Consider the following 23489-nt stretch of genomic DNA (forward strand, 5'->3'; position numbering starts at 1 on the left):
GCCGTAAATCTAACGCGAAACCCAAACCATAACCGACCCCTAGCCATAACCCTAACCCTCACCCTGACCCTACCCTAACCGTAACCCTAACCTAACCCTAACACTAACCCTTAACCCTAAACCTAACCCTAACCCTAACACTCATCTTAACGCTAAACCTAAAACTAACCCTAACCCTAAACCTAACAGAAACCCTAAACACTAACACTAACGCTAACACCATACCTAACCCTAACCTTATCCCTAAAACTAACCCTAACCCTAACTCTAACCCTAAAACCAAATTCTAACCCTAACCCTAAAAGTAACCCTAACAGTAACCTCTAACACTAACCCTTACCCTAACCTCTAACCCTAACCCTAACCCTAACGCTAAGCCTAACTCTATCCCTAAATGAAACCCTCTAACCCTAACACTAATCAAACACTAATACTAGACATAAACCCTAAACCTAACCCTAACCCTAACACTAACCCTTACCCAAAACCGAACCCTAACCCCTAACTCTAACCATAACTCTAACCCTCACCCTAACCGTAACCGTAACCCTAACCCTACACCTAAACCTTACCCTAAACCTAACACCTACCATAAACTCTAACTCGAATTCTACCATAAGCCTAACCCTAACCCTCTCTAAAATTAATCCTAACCGTACACCTAACCCTAACCCTAAGGCTAACACAAACTTAAATTCGAACGGTAAGCCTAAACCTAACCCTAACCCCAAAGCTAAGCCTAAAACTAAACCTAACGCCAATGCTAAATTTAACTTCTAACCCTAACCCTAAACCTAACTCTAACCACAACCATAATGAGAAACCCTAATTCAAACCCTAACTCTAACCCTAACTCTAACCCTAACCATAACTTAACGCTAACCCTAAACCTCACACTAAACTATCACTAACACCTAACCCCTAACCCTAATCATAACCATAAACTTAACCCCAAACTTAATGCTAACTCAAACCCTAACTCGAAATCTAACACTAACCCTAAACCTAACCCTAACCCATAAACATAACCCTAACCCTAACACTAACCTGAACCCTAAAATTAACACTAACCCTAACCTTAACCTTTAGCCTAACCCTAATGCTAACCCTAAATCTACCCTAACCCTAAAGGTAACTCTAACCCTAACCCTAAACCTAACCCTAACGTTAAACCTAACTCTACCCCTAACCCTAACCCTCACACTAACCCTAATCCGAACTACAACCTATCATCTAACCCTAATCCTAACCCTAAACCCAACCCAAAACTAACCCTATAACTAACTCCAACATTAAAAATATCCCTAAAATTAATTGTAACCCTAACCCTAACCCTAATCATCTCCCTAACAAATAAACCCTAAGCCTAAACCTAAACCTAACCCTAACCCTCAATTTAACCTTAACCCTAAACCTAAGCATACACCAAACATTAACTTTTAATCCTTACTCTAAGCCTATGCCAGCCCTAAATCTCACACTAACCTGAAAACTAAGCGTAACCCTAACCCTAACCATAACCATAAAACTCACCTCTAAATCTAACCCTAACCCTAACACTAACCCTAAATCTAACCCTAAGCCTAAATGTTACACTAAACTTAACCTTAACCCTGACCCTAACTCTAACTTTAACACTAATCTTTAACCCTAACCCTAATCCTAAACCTAACCCTAACCTTAACCTCTAACCCTAACCCTAAACCTGAACCTAAACCTAACAGTAACACAAACCTAAATTTACTAACCCTTACCCTAACGCTAGCTGTAAAATTCAACCTAACCCTAACCCTAAACATAACGCTAAAGCTAACTTCTAACCCTGAACCTAAATCTAAAGCTAAGCTTCAACCCTAACCCTAACACTAACCCTAACCTCTAAGCCTAACCCTAACCCTAACCTGAACCCTAAACCTAATCCTAAACCTAATTGAATGCTAACTTCTAACCATAACCTTAAACCTAACCATAAGCCTAACCCTAACACTAGCCCTAGCACTAAACTCGAACCGTAACTCTAACACTAACTCTAACCCTAAATCTATCCCTAACTTCCAACCCTAACCCTAATGTTAACCCTAGCACTAACAATAACACTAAACACTAACCTTAACACTAACACTATCCCTAAATCTATCCCTATGCCTAAACCCAACCCTAAACCTAAACCTACCTCTAAACCTAATCCTTAACCCTAACCCTAACCCATACTGCTAAAACTAACCCTGACCCAAACCCAAACCCTGACACTAACCGTAACCCTTACACTAACCCTAACACTTACCATTAACTCTAAACCTAATCGTAACCCTAACCCTAAACCTAACCCTAACCATAAGCCTAACCTATATCCCTAACCCTAACCCTAACCGTAACCCTAACCCTAACGTTAACACTAACCCTAAACTCTAACCCTACCCCTAAACTTTTAACAATAACCCTAACCCTAACCCTAATCCTAAACCTTCACGCCAAACCCTATTCCTAACACTAACCCTAACTCTAAACCTAACACAAACCCTATCCCTAACACCAATCCAAACCCTAACCCTGTCTAACCCTAACCCTGACCCTAACACATACCTATTTTCTAACACTCACCCTAACCCTAACCCTAAATCTCAACCTAACCCTAACTCTAACCATAACACTAATGCTAACTTCTAACACTAATACTAATGCTAAACCTAAGCTTCAACACTACCCTAAAACAAACCCTAAATCTAACCCTAACCCTAACCCTAATGCTAACCATAACCCTAAACCGAACCCTAACCCTAACCATAACCCTAAACTCTAACCCTAATCCTAAACTCTAAACCTATCCCTAACACTAATCATAACCCTAACCCTAAAACTAAACCCAAAACCTAACCTGACACTATCACTAACCCTAAACCTATCACTAAAAACAACCCTAATGCTAAACCTAAGCCTAACTGTAAACCCTAAACCTAATCCTAACCCTAACTCTAACACTAACACTAACACTAACCTTTACTCTAACCCTAACTCTAACCCTAAACTCTAACTCCAACCCTAACTCCAACCCTAACCTTAACCATAAGCATAACCTCTAACACTAAGCCTCACCCGAATCCAAAGGCTAAACATAACACTGACCCTAACCCTTACCCAAACACTAAGCATAACCCTAAGCCTAATCTTAGCCCTAATGCTAACCTCAAACCCCAACCTAACCCTAACCCTAACACTCTAACACTAACCTTAATGCAAGCCCTAAACCTATCCCCTAACGTCAAACCCTATCCTAAACCTAACCTTAACACTAACCATAACACTAATCCCAATCCTAACCCTAAACATAACCATAAACCTGTCCAACCCTAAACCTAACACTAACCCTAACCCTAACCCTAACCCTCACCCGAATCCCAAGGCTAACCATAACCCTAAACCTAACACTAACCCTAACACTAACCGTCACCCGAATCCAAAGGCTAACCATAACCCTAACCCTAACCCTAACCCGAACACTAACCATAACCCTAAGCCTAATCCTAGCCCTAATGTTAACCTCAAACCCCAACCCTAACCCTAACCCTAACACTCTAACACTAACCCTAACACTAGCCCTAAACCTAACCCCTAACGTCAAACCCTAATCCTAACCCTAACCCTAACACTAACCCTAACCCTAATCCCAATCCTAACCCTAACCCTGACACTAACTCTAACCTTAACCCTAATCTCTAACCCTAACCCTAACCCTAAACCTAACCCAAACCTTAACCTCTAACCCTAACCCTAAACCTGTACCTAAACCTAACAGTAACACAAACCTAACTTCTAACCCTTACCCTAACCCGAACCGTAAAACTAAACCTAACCCTAACCCTAAACATAACACTAAAGCTAACTTCTAACCCTGAACCTAAATCTAAACCTAAGCTTCAACCTTAACCCTAACACTAACCCTCAACTCTAAGCATAACCATAACCCTAACCTGAACCCTACAACTAATCCTAACCCTAATTTAACGCTAACTTCTAATCATAACCTTAACCCTAACCGTAAGCCTAACCCTAACGCTAATCCTAGCCGTAAACTCGAACTGTCACCCTAACACTAACCGTAAACCTAAATCTATCCCTAAACTCCAACCCTAACACTTACAATAACACTATACCCTAAGCTTAACCTTAACAATATCGCTAAGTCTATCCCCATGCCTAAACCCAACACTAAACCTAAACCTACCTCTAAACCTAATCCCTAACACTAACCCTAACTCATAGAGCTAAACCTAACCCTCACCCAAACCCAAACCCTGACACTAAGGCTAACACTTACACTAAACCTAACACTTACCATTAACTCTAACCCTAATCGTAACCCTAACCCTAAACACAACCCTAACCATAAGCCTAACCTATAACCCTAAACCTAACAAGAACCCAAACTGTTACTATAACCCTAACCCTAACGCTAACACTAACCCTAAACCCTAACCCTAACCCTAACCTTTTAACCCTAACCCTAACAGTAACCCTAACCCTAATCCTAAACCTTCACGCCAAACCCTAATCCTAACACTAACCCTAACTCTAACCCTAACACTAACCCTATTCCTAACACCAATCCAAACACTAACCCTAACCCTAACCCTGTCTAACCCTAACCCTAACCCTGACCCTAACACAAACCTATTTTCTAACACTCACCCTAACCCTAACCCTAAATCTCAACCTAACCCTAACTCTAACAATAACACTAATGCTAACTTCTAACACTAACACTAACGCTAAACCTAAGCTTCAACACTACCCCTAAACCTAACCCTAACCCTAACCTAACCCTAACACTAATGCTAACCATAACCCTAAACTGAACCTTAACCCTAACCATAATGCTAAACTCTAACCATAATCCTAAACTGTAAAACTAACCTGAACACTAATCATAACCCCAACCCTAACACTAAACCCAAATCCTAACCCTGACACTATCCCTAACCCTAAACCTATCACTAAAAACAACGCTAATGCTAAACCTAGGCCTAACTATAAACCCTAACCCTAATCCTAACCCTAACCCTAACATTAACCCTAACCCCTACTCTAACCCTAACACTCACTCTAAACTCTAACTCCAACCCTAACTCCAACAATAACCTTAAACCTAAGCCTAACCTCTAACCCTAACCCTCACCAGAATCCAAAGGTTAAACATAACCCTAACACTAACCCTAACCCGAACACTAACCATAACCCTATGCCTAATCCTAGCCCTAATGCTAACCTGAGACCCCAACCCTTACCCTAACCTTAACACTCTAACACTAACCCTAACACTAGCCCTGACCCTAGCCATAACCCTAACTCTAAAACTAACCCTAACCCTAAACCTAACACTAACCCTAGCCGTAAATCTAACGCGAAACCCAAACCATAACCGACCCCTAGCCATAACCCTAACCCTGACCCTGACCCTACCCTAACCGTAACCCTAACCTAACCCTAACACTAACCCTTAACCCTAAACCTAACCCTAACCCTAACACTCATCTTAACGCTAAACCTAAAACTAACCCTAACCCTAAACCTAACAGAAACCCTAAACACTAACACTAACGGTAACACCATACCTAACCCTAACCTTATCCCTAAAACTAACCCTAACCCTAACTCTAACCCTAAAACCAAATTCTAACCCTAACCCTAAAAGTAACCCTAACAGTAACCTCTAACACTAACCCTTACCCTAACCTCTAACCCTAACCCTAACCCTAACGCTAAGCCTAACTCTATCCCTAAATGAAACCCTCTAACCTTAACACTAATCAAACACTAATACTAGACATAAACCCTAAACCTAACCCTAACCCTAACACTAACCCTTACCCAAAACCGAACCCTAACCCCTAACTCTAACCATAACTCTAACCCTCACCCTAACCGTAACCGTAACCCTAACCCTACACCTAAACCTTACCCTAAACCTAACACCTACCATAAACTCTAACTCGAATTCTACCATAAGCCTAACCCTAACCCTCTCTAAAATTAATCCTAACCGTACACCTAACCCTAACCCTAAGGCTAACACAAACTTAAATTCGAACGGTAAGCCTAAACCTAACCCTAACCCCAAAGCTAAGCCTAAAACTAAACCTAACGCCAATGCTAAATTTAACTTCTAACCCTAACCCTAAACCTAACTCTAACCACAACCATAATGACAAAACCTAATTCAAACCCTAACTCTAACCCTAACTCTAACCCTAACCATAACTTAACGCTAACCCTAAACCTCACACTAAACTATCACTAACACCTAACCCCTAACCCTAATCATAACCATAAACTTAACCCCAAACTTAATGCTAACTCAAACCCTAACTCGAAATCTAACACTAACCCTAAACCTAACCCTAACCCATAAACATAACCCTAACCCTAACACTAACCTGAACCCTAAAATTAACACTAACCCTAACCTTAACCTTTAGCCTAACCCTAATGCTAACCCTAAATCTAACCCTAACCCTAAAGGTAACTCTAACCCTAACCCTAAACCTAACCCTAACGTTAAACCTAACTCTAACCCTAACCCTAACCCTCACACTAAACCTAATCCGAACTACAACCTATCATCTAACCCTAATCCTAACCCTAAACCCAACCCAAAACTAACCCTATAACTAACTCCAACATTAAAAATATCCCTAAAATTAATTGTAACCCTAACCCTAACCCTAATCATCTCCCTAACAAATAAACCCTAAGCCTAAACCTAAACCTAACCCTAACCCTCAATTTAACCTTAACCCTAACCCTAAGCATACACCAAACATTAACTTTTAATCCTTACTCTAAGCCTATGCCAGCCCTAAATCTCACACTAACCTGAAAACTAAGCGTAACCCTAACCCTAACCATAACCATAAAACTCACCTCTAAATCTAACCCTAACCCTAACACTAACCCTAAATCTAACCCTAAGCCTAAATGTTACACTAAACTTAACCTTAACCCTGACCCTAACTCTAACTTTAACACTAATCTTTAACCCTAACCCTAATCCTAAACCTAACCCTAACCTTAACCTCTAACCCTAACCCTAAACCTGAACCTAAACCTAACAGTAACACAAACCTAAATTTACTAACCCTTACCCTAAACCTAGCTGTAAAATTCAACCTAACCCTAACCCTAAACATAACGCTAAAGCTAACTTCTAACCCTGAACCTAAATCTAAAGCTAAGCTTCAACCCTAACCCTAACACTAACCCTAACCTCTAAGCCTAACCCTAACCCTAACCTGAACCCTAAACCTAATCCTAACCCTAATTGAATGCTAACTTCTAACCATAACCTTAAACCTAACCATAAGCCTAACCCTAACGCTAGCCCTAGCACTAAACTCGAACCGTAACTCTAACACTAACTCTAACCCTAAATCTATCCCTAACTTCCAACCCTAACCCTAATGTTAACCCTAGCACTAACAATAACACTAAACACTAACCTTAACACTAACACTATCCCTAAATCTATCCCTATGCCTAAACCCAACCCTAAACCTAAACCTACCTCTAAACCTAATCCTTAACCCTAACCCTAACCCATACTGCTAAAACTAACCCTGACCCAAACCCAAACCCTGACACTAACCGTAACCCTTACACTAACCCTAACACTTACCATTAACTCTAAACCTAATCGTAACCCTAACCCTAAACCTAACCCTAACCATAAGCCTAACCTATATCCCTAACCCTAACCCTAACCGTAACCCTAACCCTAACGTTAACACTAACCCTAAACTCTAACCCTACCCCTAAACTTTTAACAATAACCCTAACCCTAACCCTAATCCTAAACCTTCACGCCAAACCCTATTCCTAACACTAACCCTAACTCTAAACCTAACACAAACCCTATCCCTAACACCAATCCAAACCCTAACCCTGTCTAACCCTAACCCTGACCCTAACACATACCTATTTTCTAACACTCACCCTAACCCTAACCCTAAATCTCAACCTAACCCTAACTCTAACCATAACACTAATGCTAACTTCTAACACTAATACTAACGCTAAACCTAAGCTTCAACACTACCCTAAAACAAACCCTAAATCTAACCCTAACCCTAACCCTAATGCTAACCATAACCCTAAACCGAACCCTAACCCTAACCATAACCCTAAACTCTAACCCTAATCCTAAACTCTAAACCTATCCCTAACACTAATCATAACCCTAACCCTAAAACTAAACCCAAAACCTAACCTGACACTATCACTAACCCTAAACCTATCACTAAAAACAACCCTAATGCTAAACCTAAGCCTAACTGTAAACCCTAAACCTAATCCTAACCCTAACTCTAACACTAACACTAACACTAACCTTTACTCTAACCCTAACTCTAACCCTAAACTCTAACTCCAACCCTAACTCCAACCCTAACCTTAACCATAAGCATAACCTCTAACACTAAGCCTCACCCGAATCCAAAGGCTAAACATAACACTGACCCTAACCCTTACCCAAACACTAAGCATAACCCTAAGCCTAATCTTAGCCCTAATGCTAACCTCAAACACCAACCCTAACCCTAACCCTAACACTCTAACACTAACCCTAATGCAAGCCCTAAACCTATCCCCTAACCTCAAACCCTATCCTAAACCTAACTCTAATACTAACCATAACACTAATCCCAACCCTAACCCTAAACATAACCATAAACCTGTCCAACCCTAAACCTAACACTAAACCTAACCCTAACCCTAACCCTCACACGAATCCCAAGGCTAACCATAACCCTAAACCTAAACCTAACCCTAACCCTAACACTAACCTTAACACTAACCGTCACCCGAATCCAAAGGCTAACCATAACCCTAACCCTAACCCTAACCCTAACCCTAACCCTAACCCTAACGCTAAGCCTAACTCTATCCCTAAATGAAACCCTCTAACCCTAACACTAATCAAACACTAATACTAGACATAAACCCTAAACCTAACCCTAACCCTAACACTAACCCTTACCCAAAACCGAACCCTAACCCCTAACTCTAACCATAACTCTAACCCTCACCCTAACCGTAACCGTAACCCTAACCCTACACCTAAACCTTACCCTAAACCTAACACCTACCATAAACTCTAACTCGAATTCTACCATAAGCCTAACCCTAACCCTCTCTAAAATTAATCCTAACCGTACACCTAACCCTAACCCTAAGGCTAACACAAACTTAAATTCGAACGGTAAGCCTAAACCTAACCCTAACCCCAAAGCTAAGCCTAAAACTAAACCTAACGCCAATGCTAAATTTAACTTCTAACCCTAACCCTAAACCTAACTCTAACCACAACCATAATGACAAACCCTAATTCAAACCCTAACTCTAACCCTAACTCTAACCCTAACCATAACTTAACGCTAACCCTAAACCTCACACTAAACTATCACTAACACCTAACCCCTAACCCTAATCATAACCATAAACTTAACCCCAAACTTAATGCTAACTCAAACCCTAACTCGAAATCTAACACTAACCCTAAACCTAACCCTAACCCATAAACATAACCCTAACCCTAACACTAACCTGAACCCTAAAATTAACACTAACCCTAACCTTAACCTTTAGCCTAACCCTAATGCTAACCCTAAATCTACCCTAACCCTAAAGGTAACTCTAACCCTAACCCTAAACCTAACCCTAACGTTAAACCTAACTCTACCCCTAACCCTAACCCTCACACTAACCCTAATCCGAACTACAACCTATCATCTAACCCTAATCCTAACCCTAAACCCAACCCAAAACTAACCCTATAACTAACTCCAACATTAAAAATATCCCTAAAATTAATTGTAACCCTAACCCTAACCCTAATCATCTCCCTAACAAATAAACCCTAAGCCTAAACCTAAACCTAACCCTAACCCTCAATTTAACCTTAACCCTAAACCTAAGCATACACCAAACATTAACTTTTAATCCTTACTCTAAGCCTATGCCAGCCCTAAATCTCACACTAACCTGAAAACTAAGCGTAACCCTAACCCTAACCATAACCATAAAACTCACCTCTAAATCTAACCCTAACCCTAACACTAACCCTAAATCTAACCCTAAGCCTAAATGTTACACTAAACTTAACCTTAACCCTGACCCTAACTCTAACTTTAACCCTAATCTTTAACCCTAACCCTAATCCTAAACCTAACCCTAACCTTAACCTCTAACCCTAACCCTAAACCTGAACCTAAACCTAACAGTAACACAAACCTAAATTTACTAACCCTTACCCTAACGCTAGCTGTAAAATTCAACCTAACCCTAACCCTAAACATAACGCTAAAGCTAACTTCTAACCCTGAACCTAAATCTAAAGCTAAGCTTCAACCCTAACCCTAACACTAACCCTAACCTCTAAGCCTAACCCTAACCCTAACCTGAACCCTAAACCTAATCCTAAACCTAATTGAATGCTAACTTCTAACCATAACCTTAAACCTAACCATAAGCCTAACCCTAACACTAGCCCTAGCACTAAACTCGAACCGTAACTCTAACACTAACTCTAACCCTAAATCTATCCCTAACTTCCAACCCTAACCCTAATGTTAACCCTAGCACTAACAATAACACTAAACACTAACCTTAACACTAACACTATCCCTAAATCTATCCCTATGCCTAAACCCAACCCTAAACCTAAACCTACCTCTAAACCTAATCCTTAACCCTAACCCTAACCCATACTGCTAAAACTAACCCTGACCCAAACCCAAACCCTGACACTAACCGTAACCCTTACACTAACCCTAACACTTACCATTAACTCTAAACCTAATCGTAACCCTAACCCTAAACCTAACCCTAACCATAAGCCTAACCTATATCCCTAACCCTAACCCTAACCGTAACCCTAACCCTAACGTTAACACTAACCCTAAACTCTAACCCTACCCCTAAACTTTTAACAATAACCCTAACCCTAACCCTAATCCTAAACCTTCACGCCAAACCCTATTCCTAACACTAACCCTAACTCTAAACCTAACACAAACCCTATCCCTAACACCAATCCAAACCCTAACCCTGTCTAACCCTAACCCTGACCCTAACACATACCTATTTTCTAACACTCACCCTAACCCTAACCCTAAATCTCAACCTAACCCTAACTCTAACCATAACACTAATGCTAACTTCTAACACTAATACTAATGCTAAACCTAAGCTTCAACACTACCCTAAAACAAACCCTAAATCTAACCCTAACCCTAACCCTAATGCTAACCATAACCCTAAACCGAACCCTAACCCTAACCATAACCCTAAACTCTAACCCTAATCCTAAACTCTAAACCTATCCCTAACACTAATCATAACCCTAACCCTAAAACTAAACCCAAAACCTAACCTGACACTATCACTAACCCTAAACCTATCACTAAAAACAACCCTAATGCTAAACCTAAGCCTAACTGTAAACCCTAAACCTAATCCTAACCCTAACTCTAACACTAACACTAACACTAACCTTTACTCTAACCCTAACTCTAACCCTAAACTCTAACTCCAACCCTAACTCCAACCCTAACCTTAACCATAAGCATAACCTCTAACACTAAGCCTCACCCGAATCCAAAGGCTAAACATAACACTGACCCTAACCCTTACCCAAACACTAAGCATAACCCTAAGCCTAATCTTAGCCCTAATGCTAACCTCAAACCCCAACCTAACCCTAACCCTAACACTCTAACACTAACCTTAATGCAAGCCCTAAACCTATCCCCTAACGTCAAACCCTATCCTAAACCTAACCTTAACACTAACCATAACACTAATCCCAATCCTAACCCTAAACATAACCATAAACCTGTCCAACCCTAAACCTAACACTAACCCTAACCCTAACCCTAACCCTCACCCGAATCCCAAGGCTAACCATAACCCTAAACCTAAACCTAACCCTAACCCTAACACTAACCTTAACACTAACCGTCACCCGAATCCAAAGGCTAACCATAACCCTAACCCTAACCCTAACCCGAACACTAACCATAACCCTAAGCCTAATCCTAGCCCTAATGTTAACCTCAAACCCCAACCCTAACCCTAACCCTAACACTCTAACACTAACCCTAACACTAGCCCTAAACCTAACCCCTAACGTCAAACCCTAATCCTAACCCTAACCCTAACACTAACCCTAACCCTAATCCCAATCCTAACCCTAACCCTGACACTAACTCTAACCTTAACCCTAATCTCTAACCCTAACCCTAACCCTAAACCTAACCCAAACCTTAACCTCTAACCCTAACCCTAAACCTGTACCTAAACCTAACAGTAACACAAACCTAACTTCTAACCCTTACCCTAACCCGAACCGTAAAACTAAACCTAACCCTAACCCTAAACATAACACTAAAGCTAACTTCTAACCCTGAACCTAAATCTAAACCTAAGCTTCAACCTTAACCCTAACACTAACCCTCAACTCTAAGCATAACCATAACCCTAACCTGAACCCTACAACTAATCCTAACCCTAATTTAACGCTAACTTCTAATCATAACCTTAACCCTAACCGTAAGCCTAACCCTAACGCTAATCCTAGCCGTAAACTCGAACTGTCACCCTAACACTAACCGTAAACCTAAATCTATCCCTAAACTCCAACCCTAACACTTACAATAACACTATACCCTAAGCTTAACCTTAACAATATCGCTAAGTCTATCCCCATGCCTAAACCCAACACTAAACCTAAACCTACCTCTAAACCTAATCCCTAACACTAACCCTAACTCATAGAGCTAAACCTAACCCTCACCCAAACCCAAACCCTGACACTAAGGCTAACACTTACACTAAACCTAACACTTACCATTAACTCTAACCCTAATCGTAACCCTAACCCTAAACACAACCCTAACCATAAGCCTAACCTATAACCCTAAACCTAACAAGAACCCAAACTGTTACTATAACCCTAACCCTAACGCTAACACTAACCCTAAACCCTAACCCTAACCCTAACCTTTTAACCCTAACCCTAACAGTAACCCTAACCCTAATCCTAAACCTTCACGCCAAACCCTAATCCTAACACTAACCCTAACTCTAACCCTAACACTAACCCTATTCCTAACACCAATCCAAACACTAACCCTAACCCTAACCCTGTCTAACCCTAACCCTAACCCTGACCCTAACACAAACCTATTTTCTAACACTCACCCTAACCCTAACCCTAAATCTCAACCTAACCCTAACTCTAACAATAACACTAATGCTAACTTCTAACACTAACACTAACGCTAAACCTAAGCTTCAACACTACCCCTAAACCTAACCCTAACCCTAACCTAACCCTAACACTAATGCTAACCATAACCCTAAACTGAACCTTAACCCTAACCATAATGCTAAACTCTAACCATAATCCTAAACTGTAAAACTAACCTGAACACTAATCATAACCCCAACCCTAACACTAAACCCAAATCCTAACCCTGACACTATCCCTAACCCTAAACCTATCACTAAAAACAACGCTAATGCTAAACCTAGGCCTAACTATAAACCCTAACCCTAATCCTAACCCTAACCCTAACATTAACCCTAACCCCTACTCTAACCCTAACACTCACTCTAAACTCTAACTCCAACCCTAACTCCAACAATAACCTTAAACCTAAGCCTAACCTCTAAACCTAACCCTCACCAGAATCCAAAGGTTAAACATAACCCTAACACTAACCCTAACCCGAACACTAACCATAACCCTATGCCTAATCCTAGCCCTAATGCTAACCTGAGACCCCAACCCTTACCCTAACCTTAACACTCTAACACTAACCCTAACACTAGCCCTAACCCTAGCCATAACCCTAACTCTAAAACTAACCCTAACCCTAAACCTAACACTAACCCTAGCCGTAAATCTAACGCGAAACCCAAACCATAACCGACCCCTAGCCATAACCCTAACCCTGACACTGACCCTACCCTAACCGTAACCCTAACCTAACCCTAACACTAACCCTTAACCCTAAACCTAACCCTAACCCTAACACTCATCTTAACGCTAAACCTAAAACTAACCCTAACCCTAAACCTAACAGAAACCCTAAACACTAACACTAACGGTAACACCATACCTAACCCTAACCTTATCCCTAAAACTAACCCTAACCCTAACTCTAACCCTAAAACCAAATTCTAACCCTAACCCTAAAAGTAACCCTAACAGTAACCTCTAACACTAACCCTTACCCTAACCTCTAACCCTAACCCTAACCCTAACGCTAAGCCTAACTCTATCCCTAAATGAAACCCTCTAACCTTAACACTAATCAAACACTAATACTAGACATAAACCCTAAACCTAACCCTAACCCTAACACTAACCCTTACCCAAAACCGAACCCTAACCCCTAACTCTAACCATAACTCTAACCCTCACCCTAACCGTAACCGTAACCCTAACCCTACACCTAAACCTTACCCTAAACCTAACACCTACCATAAACTCTAACTCGAATTCTACCATAAGCCTAACCCTAACCCTCTCTAAAATTAATCCTAACCGTACACCTAACCCTAACCCTAAGGCTAACACAAACTTAAATTCGAACGGTAAGCCTAAACCTAACCCTAACCCCAAAGCTAAGCCTAAAACTAAACCTAACGCCAATGCTAAATTTAACTTCTAACCCTAACCCTAAACCTAACTCTAACCACAACCATAATGACAAACCCTAATTCAAACCCTAACTCTAACCCTAACTCTAACCCTAACCATAACTTAACGCTAACCCTAAACCTCACACTAAACTATCACTAACACCTAACCCCTAACCCTAATCATAACCATAAACTTAACCCCAAACTTAATGCTAACTCAAACCCTAACTCGAAATCTAACACTAACCCTAAACCTAACCCTAACCCATAAACATAACCCTAACCCTAACACTAACCTGAACCCTAAAATTAACACTAACCCTAACCTTAACCTTTAGCCTAACCCTAATGCTAACCCTAAATCTAACCCTAACCCTAAAGGTAACTCTAACCCTAACCCTAAACCTAACCCTAACGTTAAACCTAACTCTAACCCTAACCCTAACCCTCACACTAAACCTAATCCGAACTACAACCTATCATCTAACCCTAATCCTAACCCTAAACCCAACCCAAAACTAACCCTATAACTAACTCCAACATTAAAAATATCCCTAAAATTAATTGTAACCCTAACCCTAACCCTAATCATCTCCCTAACAAATAAACCCTAAGCCTAAACCTAAACCTAACCCTAACCCTCAATTTAACCTTAACCCTAACCCTAAGCATACACCAAACATTAACTTTTAATCCTTACTCTAAGCCTATGCCAGCCCTAAATCTCACACTAACCTGAAAACTAAGCGTAACCCTAACCCTAACCATAACCATAAAACTCACCTCTAAATCTAACCCTAACCCTAACACTAACCCTAAATCTAACCCTAAGCCTAAATGTTACACTAAACTTAACCTTAACCCTGACCCTAACTCTAACTTTAACACTAATCTTTAACCCTAACCCTAATCCTAAACCTAACCCTAACCTTAACCTCTAACCCTAACCCTAAACCTGAACCTAAACCTAACAGTAACACAAACCTAAATTTACTAACCCTTACCCTAAACCTAGCTGTAAAATTCAACCTAACCCTAACCCTAAACATAACGCTAAAGCTAACTTCTAACCCTGAACCTAAATCTAAAGCTAAGCTTCAACCCTAACCCTAACACTAACCCTAACCTCTAAGCCTAACCCTAACCCTAACCTGAACCCTAAACCTAATCCTAACCCTAATTGAATGCTAACTTCTAACCATAACCTTAAACCTAACCATAAGCCTAACCCTAACGCTAGCCCTAGCACTAAACTCGAACCGTAACTCTAACACTAACTCTAACCCTAAATCTATCCCTAACTTCCAACCCTAACCCTAATGTTAACCCTAGCACTAACAATAACACTAAACACTAACCTTAACACTAACACTATCCCTAAATCTATCCCTATGCCTAAACCCAACCCTAAACCTAAACCTACCTCTAAACCTAATCCTTAACCCTAACCCTAACCCATACTGCTAAAACTAACCCTGACCCAAACCCAAACCCTGACACTAACCGTAACCCTTACACTAACCCTAACACTTACCATTAACTCTAAACCTAATCGTAACCCTAACCCTAAACCTAACCCTAACCATAAGCCTAACCTATATCCCTAACCCTAACCCTAACCGTAACCCTAACCCTAACGTTAACACTAACCCTAAACTCTAACCCTACCCCTAAACTTTTAACAATAACCCTAACCCTAACCCTAATCCTAAACCTTCACGCCAAACCCTATTCCTAACACTAACCCTAACTCTAAACCTAACACAAACCCTATCCCTAACACCAATCCAAACCCTAACCCTGTCTAACCCTAACCCTGACCCTAACACATACCTATTTTCTAACACTCACCCTAACCCTAACCCTAAATCTCAACCTAACCCTAACTCTAACCATAACACTAATGCTAACTTCTAACACTAATACTAACGCTAAACCTAAGCTTCAACACTACCCTAAAACAAACCCTAAATCTAACCCTAACCCTAACCCTAATGCTAACCATAACCCTAAACCGAACCCTAACCCTAACCATAACCCTAAACTCTAACCCTAATCCTAAACTCTAAACCTATCCCTAACACTAATCATAACCCTAACCCTAAAACTAAACCCAAAACCTAACCTGACACTATCACTAACCCTAAACCTATCACTAAAAACAACCCTAATGCTAAACCTAAGCCTAACTGTAAACCCTAAACCTAATCCTAACCCTAACTCTAACACTAACACTAACACTAACCTTTACTCTAACCCTAACTCTAACCCTAAACTCTAACTCCAACCCTAACTCCAACCCTAACCTTAACCATAAGCATAACCTCTAACACTAAGCCTCACCCGAATCCAAAGGCTAAACATAACACTGACCCTAACCCTTACCCAAACACTAAGCATAACCCTAAGCCTAATCTTAGCCCTAATGCTAACCTCAAACACCAACCCTAACCCTAACCCTAACACTCTAACACTAACCCTAATGCAAGCCCTAAACCTATCCCCTAACCTCAAACCCTATCCTAAACCTAACTCTAATACTAACCATAACACTAATCCCAACCCTAACCCTAAACATAACCATAAACCTGTCCAACCCTAAACCTAACACTAAACCTAACCCTAACCCTAACCCTCACACGAATCCCAAGGCTAACCATAACCCTAAACCTAAACCTAACCCTAACCCTAACACTAACCTTAACACTAACCGTCACCCGAATCCAAAGGCTAACCATAACCCTAACCCTAACCCTAACCCGAACACTAACCATAACCCTAAGCCTAATCCTAGCCCTAATGTTAACCTCAAACCCCAACCCTAACCCTAACACTAACACTCTAACACTAACCCTAACACTAGCCCTAAACCTAACCCCTAACGTCAAACCCTAATCCTAACCCTAACCCTAACACTAACCCTAACCCTAATCCCAATCCTAACCCTAACCCTGACACTAACTCTAACTTTAACCCTAATCTCTAACCCTAACCCTAACCCTAAACCTAACCCAAACCTTAACCTCTAACCCTAACCCTAAACCTGTACCTAAACCTAACAGTAACACAAACCTAACTTCTAACCCTTACCCTAACCCGAACCGTAAAACTAAACCTAACCCTAACCCTAAACATAACACTAAAGCTAACTTCTAACCCTGAACCTAAATCTAAACCAAAGCTTCAACCTTAACCCTAACACTAACCTTCAACTCTAAGCATAACCATAACCCTAACCTGAACCCTACACCTAATCCTAACCCTAATTTAACGCTAACTTCTAATCATAACCTTAACCCTAACCGTAAGCCTAACCCTAACGCTAACCCTAGCACTAAACTCGAACTGTCACCCTAACACTAACCGTAACCCTAAATCTATCCCTAAACTCCAACCCTAACACTTACAATAACACTAAACCCTAAGCTTAACCTTAACAATATCGCTAAATCTATCCCCATGCCTAAACCCAACACTAAACCTAAACCTACCTCTAAACCTAATCCCTAACACTAACCCTAACTCATAGAGCTAAACCTAACCCTCACCCAAACCCAAACCCTGACACTAAGGCTAACACTTACACTAACCCTTACACTTACCATTAACTCTAACACTAATCGTAACCCTAACCCTAAACACAACCCTAACCATAAGCCTAACCTATAACCCTAAACCTAACAAGAACCCAAACTGTTACTATAACCCTAACCCTAACGCTAACACTAACCCTAAACCCTAACCCTAACCCTAACCTTTTAACCCTAACCCTAACAGTAACCCTAACCCTAATCCTAAACCTTCACGCCAAACCCTAATCCTAACACTAACCCTATCTCTAACACTAACACTAACCCTATTCCTAACACCAATTCAAACACTAACCCTAACCCTAACCCTGTCTAACCCTAACCCTAACCCTGACCCTAACACAAACCTATTTTCTAACACTCACCCTAACCCTAACCCTAAATCTCAACCTAACCCTAACTCTAACAATAACACTAATGCTAACTTCTAACACTAACACTAACGCTAAACCTAAGCTTCAACACTACCCCTAAACCTAACCCTAACCCTAACCTAACCCTAACCCTAATGCTAACCATAACCCTAAACTGAACCCTAACCCTAACCATAATGCTAAACTCTAACCATAATCCTAAACTCTAAAACTAACCTGAACACTAATCATAACCCCAACCCTAACACTAAACCCAAAACCTAACCCTGACACTATCCCTAACCCTAAACCTATCACTAAAAACAACCCTAATGCTAAACCAAGGCCTAACTATAAACCCTAACCCTAATCCTAACCCTAACCCTAATATTAACCCTAACCCTTACTCTAACCCTAACACTAACTCTAAACTCTAACTCCAACCCTAACTCCAACAATAACCTTAACCCTAAGCCTAAACTCTAACCCTAACCCTCACCAGAATCCAAAGGTTAAACATAACCCTAACACTAACCCTAACACTAACACTAACCATAACCCTATGCCTAATCCTAGCCCTAATGCTAACCTGAGACCCCAACCCTTAACCTAACCTTAACACTCTAACACTAACCCTAACACTAGCCCTAACCCTAGCCATAACCCTAACTCTAAACCTAACCCTAACCCTAACACTAACACTAACCCTAGCCGTAAATCTAACGCGAAACCCAAACCATAACCGACCCCTAGCCATAACCCTAACCCTGACCCTGACCCTACCCTAACCGTAACCCTAACCTAACCCTAACCCTAACACTTAACCCTAACCCTAACCCTAACCCTAACCCTCATCTTAACGCTAAACCTAAAACTCACCCTAACGCTAAACCTAACAGAAACCCTAAACACTAACACTAATGCTAACACCATACCTAACCCTAACCTTATCCCTAAAACTAACCCTAACCCTAACTCTAACCCTAAAACCAAATTCTAACCCTAACCCTAAAAGTAACCCTAACAGTAACCTCTAACACTAACCCTTACCCTAACCTCTAACCCTAACCCTAACCCTAACGCTAAGCCTAACTCTATCCCTAAATGAAACCCTCTAACCCTAACACTAATCAAACACTAATACTAGACATAAACCCTAAACCTAACCCTAACCCTAACACTAACCCTTACCCAAAACCGAACCCTAACCCCTAACTCTAACCATAATTCTAACCCTCACCCTAACCGTAACCGTAACCCTAACCCTACACCTAAACCTTACCCTAAACCTAACACCTACCATAAACTCTAACTCTAATTCTACCATAAGCCTAACCCTAACCCTTTCTAAAATTAATCCTAACCGTACACCTAACCCTAACCCTAACCCTAAGGCTAACACAAACTTAAATTCGAATGGTAAGCCTAAACCTAACCCTAACCCTATAGCTAAGCCTAAAACTAAACCTAACGCCAATGCTAAATTTAACTTCTAACCCTAAACCTAAACCTAACTCTAACCACAACCATAATGACAAACCCTAATTCAAACCCTAACTCTAACCCTAACCATAACTTAACGCTAACCCTAAACCTCACACTAAACTATCCCTAACACCTAACCCCTAACCCTACTCATAACCATAAACTTAACCCTAAACTTAATGCTAACTCTAACCCTAACTCGAAATCTAACACTAACCCTAAACCTAACCCTAACCCATAAACATAACACTAACCCTAACACTAACCTGAACCCTAAAATTAACACTAACCCTAACCTGAACCTTTAGCCTAACCCTGATGCTAACCATAAATCTATCCTAACCCTAAAGGTAACTCTAACCCTAACCCTAAACCTAACCCTAACGTTAAACCTAACTCTAACCCTAACCCTAACCCTCACACTAACCCTAATCCGAACTGCAACCTATAATCTAACCCTAATCCTAACCCTAAACCCAACCCAAAACTAACCCTATCACTATCTCCAACATTAACAATATCCCTAAAACTAATCGTAACCCTAACCCTAACCCTAATCATCTCCCTAACAAATAAACCCTAACCCTAAACCTAAACCTAACCCTAACCCTCAACTTAACCTTAACCCTAACCCTAAGCATACACCAAACATTAACTTCTAATCCTTACCCTAAGCCTATGCCAGCCCTAAATCTCACACTAACCTGAAAACTAAGCGTAACCCTAACCCTAACCATAACCATAACACTCACCTCTAAATCTAACCCTAACCCTAACACTAACCATAAATCTAACCCTAAGCCTAAATGTTACACTAAACTTAACCTTAACCCTGACCCTAACTCTAACTTTAACCCTAATCTTTAACCCTAACCCTAATCCTAAACCTAACCCTAATCTTAACCTCTAACCCTAACCCTAAACCTGAACCTAAACCTAACAGGAACACAAACCTAAATTTACTAACCCTTACCCTAACCCTAGCTGTAAAATTCAACCTAACCCTAACCCTAAACATAACGCTAAAGCTAACTTCTAACCCTGAACCTAAATCTAAACCTAAGCTTCAACCCTAACACTAACACTCACCCTAACCTCTAAGCCTAACCCTAACCCTAACCTGAACCCTAAACCTAATCCTAACCCTAATTGAATGCTAAATTCTAACCATAACATTAAACCTAACCATAAGCCTAACCCTAACGCTAACCCTAGCACTAAACTCGAACAGTAACTCTAACACTAACCCTAAGCCTAAATCTAACCCTAACTTCCAACCCTAACCCTAATGTTAACCCTAACACTAACAATAACACTAAACACTAACCTTAACACTAACACTATCCCTAAATCTATCCTTATTCGGAAACCCAACCCTAAACCTAAACCTACCTCTAAACCTAATCCCTAACACTAACCCTAACCCATACTGCTAAACCTAACCCTGACCCAAACCCAAACCCTGACACTAACCGTAACCCTTACAATAACCCTAACACTTACCATTAACTTTAAACCTAATCGTAACCCTAACCCTAAACCTAACCCTAACCATAAGCCTAACCTATAACCCTAAACCTAACCCTAACGCTAACCCTAACCCTAACGTTAACCCTAACCCTAAATTCTAACCCTAACCCTAAACTTTTAACAATAACCCTAACCCTAACCCTAACCCTAATCCTAAACCTTCACGCCAAACCCTATTCCTAACACTAACCCTAACTCTAAACCTAACACAAACCCTATCCCTAACATCAATCCAAACCCTAACCCTGTCTAACCCTAACCATGACCCTAACACATACTTATTTTCTAACACTCACCCTAACCCTAACCCTAAATCTCAACCTAACCCTAACTCTAACCATAACACTAATGCTAACTTCTAACACTAATACTAACGCTAAACCTAAGCTTCAACACTACCCTAAAACAAACCCTAAATCTAACCCTAACCCTAACCCTAATGCTAACCATAACCCTAAACCGAACCCTAACCCTAACCATAACCCTAAACTCTAACCCTAATCCTAAACTCTATACCTATCCCTAACACTAATCATAAACCTAACCCTAAAACTAAACCCAAAACCTAACCTGACACTATCACTAACCCTAAACCTATCACTAAAAACAACCCTAATGCTAAACCTAAGCCTAACTGTAAACCCTAAACCTAATCCTAACCCTAACTCTAACACTAACACTAACACTAACCTTTACTCTAACCCTAACACTAACCCTAAACTCTAACTCCAACCCTAACTCCAACCCTAACCTTAACCATAAGCATAACCTCTAACACTAAGCCTCACCCGAATCCAAAGGCTAACCATAACACTGACCCTAACCCTTACCCAAACACTAAGCATAACCCTAAGCCTAATCTTAGCCCTAATGCTAACCTCAAACACCAACCCTAACCCTAACCCTAACACTCTAACACTAACCCTAATGCAAGCCCTAAACCTATCCCCTAACGTCAAACCCTATCCTAAACCTAACCCTAACACTAACCATAACACTAATCCCAATCCTAACCCTAAACATAACCATAAACCTGTCCAAACCTAAACCTTACACTAACCCTAACCCTAACCCTAACCCTCACACGAATCCCAAGGCTAACCATAACCCTAAACCTAAACCTAACCCTAACCCTAACACTAAACCTAACACTAACCGTCACGCGAATCCAAAGGCTAACCATAACCCTACCCCTAACCCTAACCCGAACACTAACCATAACCCTAAGCCTAATCCTAGCCCTAATGTTAACCTCAAACCCCAACCCTAACCTTAACCCTAACACTCTAACACTAACCCTAACACTAGCCCTAAACCTAACCCCTAACGTCAAACCCTAATCCTAACCCTAACCCTAACACTAACCCTAACCCTAATCCCAATCCTAACCCTAACCCTGACACTAACTCTAACCTTAACCCTAATCTCTAACCCTAACCCTAACCCTAAACCTAGCCCAAACCTTAACCTCTAACCCTAACCCTAAACCTGTACCTAAACCTAACAGTAACACAAACCTAACTTCTAACCCTTACCCTAACCCGAACCGTAAAACTAAACCTAACCCTAACCCTAAACATAACACTAAAGCTAACTTTTAACCCTGAACCTAAATCTAAACCTAAGCTTCAACCTTAACCCTAACACTAACCCTCAACTCTAAGCATAACCATAACCCTAACCTGAACCCTACACCTAATCCTAACCCTAATTTAACGCTAACTTCTAATCATAACCTTAACCCTAACCGTAAGCCTAACCCTAACGCTAACCCTAGCACTAAACTCGAACTGTCACCCTAACACTAACCGTAACCCTAAATCTATCCCTA

This window comes from Cavia porcellus, unplaced genomic scaffold, assembly GCF_034190915.1.
Source record: "Cavia porcellus strain 051 isolate PalLab524CR breed Dunkin Hartley unplaced genomic scaffold, mCavPor4.1 scaffold_4, whole genome shotgun sequence".
Lineage (NCBI taxonomy): Eukaryota > Metazoa > Chordata > Mammalia > Rodentia > Caviidae > Cavia > Cavia porcellus.